Consider the following 5180-nt stretch of genomic DNA (forward strand, 5'->3'; position numbering starts at 1 on the left):
TCCCCCATGTCCCAAAGCTGTGCACATGAGGTGAATGCTGTGTCTTCCTTGTCTTCGCCCAGTGAGTGTGGGTGTGAGTGATCCCGTGATGAAAGGGCATCCTGTCCAGGGTGGGTCCTGCCTGGTACCCTGAGCTGCTGGGACAGACTCTGGTCACCCTCAACCCTGAACTGGGATAAGTAAGTGGGAAAATCACTACTTTACTTGTTTTTATTCATCTTTCCTTTGTAGTTTTTCTTTCTTTCTTTTTATTTATTTATTTTTATTTATTTTTTATTGTTGTTCAAGTACAGTTGTCTCCATTTTCTCACCATCACTTTCCCCCACCCCAGTCACCCTCACCTCCCACCCTCACTCCTTCCCACCTTTGGCTTTGTCCATGGGTCCTTTATACATGTTCTTGGATGACTCTTCCCCTTCTTTCCACTAATATCACCTCCCCCACCCCCTCCGGTTACTGTCAGTATGTTCTTTATTTCAATATCTCTGGTTATATTTTGCTTGCTTATTTGCTTTGTTGATTAGATTCCACTTATCAGTGAGATCATATTGTATTTGTCTTTCACTGCCTGGCTTACTTCACTTAGCATAATACTCTCCAGTTCCATCCATGCTGTCACAAAGGGTAGTAACTCCTTTCTTTCTGCTGCATAAATGTATGTGTAGCTCCCATTTATTTCAATGGTTAATCTTAGAAGTGTTCGAATCTTTATTTAGAGTTGGGTAATTTTTTTGTGTGACCAGAAATATGCCGTGAAAACTTAACTCTTTTTTATATCAATTAGCCTTGGGTAAAATTGGTTTCATTATGCATTGTTTTACTTAAAGTTGCATTTTCCAAGAACCTAAGCAAAGATACACTTGCTATATATATGAAGCCACATTTGTTAATATTCAATACTATTATAATGACAGTCAGATTCCTGAGAATCAGAAGTTTGAACTCTGGCCAACCACTGCTCTACTGGCTAAGTAAACCTTAAAAATGATTGTTAATGAGAAATTACTCTAAAAAAATAGATACAGTGTGAAAATTTTCAAGAAGCTGCAGACTCAACTACAATCTTTCCCCCAAGGCCATTGGTCAACAGTGCCTGCAGCTGTGTGGAAAAGTCAGTAAAAAAAATGTCTAAAAATGTTCGAGATATTTGTATATTTCTCCCCAAGATCTTAAATGCTTCCCATGATTCAGCCAATAAGTCACTAAAATGGATCATGCTGAGCACTTGATGGCCTATTTACCACCGTCCTGTGTGTCAGGGCCTCCACCTCCCCTCCTGGGACGGTGGGAGGTCCCGTGTCTCCTCAGACTCTACCACATTGCTGCCCCTCTCTGTCCTTCACCTTCATCTTCTGGCTGCTTCTTCCCACTGGGGCCATCTTCCGAGACCAAAGTGACTGTTCATTGTGATGCTTTAGTCCTCTCTTTGTATCACCTCTCCTCCTTTCCAACTGCTCCCTACGGGCTTGTATTTCTACAAAAAAAAGGAGACTCCAGGAGTTCCCTGAACTAAGGCAGTGCTCACTCAAAGAAGTACCTACTTCCCAGTTTTTCAGCTACCTTTTCACCCCCACTAGGCCATGAATATAGGGATGGACACAACAAATAATCCATTCTCCAGGCTCATAGGATGAGAGGGGATGTGACAGAATCTGGGGAAGTTTGGTGGAGTGAGAGTTATTTGAGATGTTCTTTGAAGAATGTGTACAAATTCTTAGGAAATGATACTTTCAGTAAGGGGACAATGTGACCAAAGACGCAGTGGTACATAAAAAGGGGGGTCTTTGGAGAACACTAGGTAAGCTGATGTGAGTGAAGTATTGGGTATGGTGAGGGAGCGATGGTAAGCAAAACAGTGAGGTAAGGAAGGAAAAGCACAGAGGGGCCCTGTGTGGGCGATATGAACAGCACAGTAGCACGTCAGACTACTCTGTTAACAGTGCCAAGGTTTTGAGACCTGAAGGGGAGGTGCATCAAGGGGCTTATGCATTACCAAGAAGGTGGGTTTAGATGACCTCAAAGGTCCATCTGACCTTCAGATCTTTTGATTCTGAGGTCAGACAGGTGGGTTTAGACAGCAGTGCTAGCCATTTGTGAATGAATGACAGTAGGAATAAGGAGAACTCTCAGGTGGCCACCCTGAGAGCAAAGTGGGCCGCAAGAGCCTGAACTGAAAGGAACACAGTGCAGATAGGAAGGAGGAAGAGATCCTGGGAATATTTTGAAATGAGGATTTATAGAAATGAGGAACTGCTTAGAAATGATAAGTAAAGCAAAAGGAAAAAATGGGATTCCAAGGTTTAGAACACGATTTTGTAAGTTATGGTCTCATAACTTCTTGCGTCAACAGTACCGCCAGAATCTCCATGCAATATATTTAAGGAAAGGAATATAAAACATGAGTTGACTGTTTAGATATGTAAAGTTTGAATTGCCTGAATGACATCAGCAATATGAAGAAATCTAGGAGAAATTCATTTTTTTGAGTATGGATATTTAATTGTTCCAGCCCTATTTACTGACCTTCCTCTAATGCAATACCTTTGAACCTTTATTAAAAATCAATTGTGCCCCCCTGTCCTCTTCTCGCCATCTTTCCATGCCACTATAATGGTGCCCACAAATGTCTTGGCTGATGCTCTCAAGAGTAACAATAATGCCAAAAGGAGAGGCAAATGCCAGGTTCTCATTAGGATGTGCTCCAAAGTCACTGTCTGGTTTCTAACTGATGATGAAACATGGTTACATTACTGAATTTGAAATCATTGATGACCACAGAGCTGGGAAAATCGTTTTGAACTTCACCGGCAGGTTGAACAAGTGTGGAGTAATCAGCCCCAGATTTGATGTGCAACTCAAAGATCTAGAAAAATGGCAGAACATCCTGCTTCCATCTCATCAGTTTGGTGTCATTGCACTGACAGCCTCAGCGGGCATCATGGACCATGAAGAAGCAAGACGAAAACACACAGGAGAGAAAATCCTGGGCTTCTTTTCCTAGGGATGTAATACACATGTGCAAATAAAATGCCTCAATGGACCACAAAAGTCAATTGCATGTATGTGTGGGTCTACAGATGGAACTCTCTGGTACGTTCCATTGATCCATTCGTCTACCATTATGCTAATACAACACTGTCTTATGCATTAATACATTGATATAAGTCCTCCAACTATATTATTCTTTTTCAAAATTATATAAGTTCTTCTGGGTCTTCTAAATGTCTACATAAATTTTAGAATCAGCTTTCAATTTATACCCCCCCCAAAAAAAGCAGCAGAAGCCTAGTGGGATTTTGATTAGGATTGCATTAAATCTATAGATCAATCAGTAAGGGTAGAATTGACATCTTAATGACAATGAGTCTTTCTGATCCATGAACACAATATATATTTCCATTTATTTAGTTCTTATTTTATTTCTTTCAGCAGTGTTTCATAGTTTTCGGTGGTTAGACTTTGTACATCTTTTGTCAGATTTAGCCTTAAGCATTTCCTTTTTTACGTTGTTGTAAATGTTGTTACTTTTAAAATTTCAGTTTTCAATCACCAGTTGCAAGTATCTAAAAACACAATTAATTATTGTATATTGATCTTATATTCTGCAACCTTGCCAAACTCACTTATTAGTGAGCTTTTATTATTATTTATTATTATTAGTTCCTGTAGTTTTTTGTAGGTTCCAAAGAATTTTCTACATCGATAATCATGTCTCTGCAGATGTGCTTGGAAAATATTTGTTGACCGAATGAATGGTTGTGCGCTTCTAACCAAAGCTAGAAACTTGAATTTAAAAGAATAAAAATTGATAACCTTCACAAAGTAGGCCATGTAGTGTGAGAAACGAAGGGAAAGAGAAAAGAGAGGGTTCCCGAAACATGGGGTATTCCCACATTTTTCAGGGCATGTGAGACTGTCGTGACCTCTCTGTGTAACCACAGACTTCTATGGCAGTGTGCTTTCACATGCCATTAACCAGTAATATTCGTTTAGATCTGCAAGAAAGTACAGAGGAAATAAACTGGAAATGAGCATCTTGGTAGAAAAAGAATTTAATGAGAATATACGTGGGGTGAAATGATGTTTGAAGACTGTTTTCCAACCGGTTTATGTCTCTGTGTGCATAGAAAGTAGAACTGTGATCTGAATATTATTCAGGACTCCCCAGACCTTCTTGCTATGTTGTTGTATGCGTGTGTGTGTTAGTTCAGCAGGCACCCACACAACAGAACTTTATCATTAGAACGATGCCGTGTTCACCACAGGTACTCCTAAAGACATCAGAAGCAGCAACAGCATCACTTGTAGAGAAATACTGAGCAGAAGTTGAACCAAATGCAGCATTCAGCCCCGAGGAGTGTTTGAGCCATGAGACAGAAAGAGCTGGCTGAGAATCAACACCGAAGGCAGAGCAGCCAACATTCATTCCAACAGGCTCCCTTTGGTAGGTCTTCCTTTAAACCCAAATTCTTTCCGTGGATTTGCCTGTGAAAGAAAATGACCCCGTAGCTAAAACATAGACTTCACGGAGCAAGAAAAACAACATCTGCAGCCTTAGCCAGGAGCCAGGCAGGCCGTGGTGAGCGGTGGGTCCAGCAGGGACAAACCATGAGCTCTGTCGAGTGGCCCTGCGTGTTGCCACCAACAGCATATGTTTACACGCTAATGAAAGTCAGTTCATTTAGAATAAATTTGCATCCATCAAAGTCAAACAGTGAGCAAACGTTTTGTTGTGTGTCAACAGCCCCCGGGATGTAAGGGAACGTGGACCACCTTCCTTCCAATTTTACAGCATCATAGAGAGAAAATGTGGACAACACAGAAAGGCTGAGCTGAAATCCTATGTTCCTGTGATGGCTGAGTAGTCGATGACTTCTGCAGACTCACTCCTGAGCATGGTCTTGCAGGGTGGGGGAGACCAGGGATGGGAAGAGGAGGAGCCAGGGTTTTTCCAAAACCCATTGTCACCTTCAAAGGGGTCAGTGAAGGATTCTTTAGAGGTGGCTAGGCAGGAAACCATGAATGGCCATGGGGCTCCCCGACCCCCACCACAGGCAAGAGAAAGGCCGGAAGAGTGAGAGGGAAGGGCTGTGCTGCCACCCACAAAGGAAGGTGTGAGTGGAGGAAGGGGGACACAACCTCTCCCTCATGTTCTCCACCTGCTGCCTGTATTGGACCA

General features: G+C 41.9%; 1 pseudogene; it reads left to right on the top strand.

Annotated features, from left to right (window-relative positions):
• Window positions 1-2584: 2584 nt before the first annotated feature.
• Window positions 2585-3002, top strand: LOC112321283 (small ribosomal subunit protein uS8-like; annotated as a pseudogene).
• The last annotated feature ends 2178 nt before the right edge of the window (window positions 3003-5180 follow it).

This window comes from Desmodus rotundus, chromosome 4, assembly GCF_022682495.2.
Source record: "Desmodus rotundus isolate HL8 chromosome 4, HLdesRot8A.1, whole genome shotgun sequence".
Lineage (NCBI taxonomy): Eukaryota > Metazoa > Chordata > Mammalia > Chiroptera > Phyllostomidae > Desmodus > Desmodus rotundus.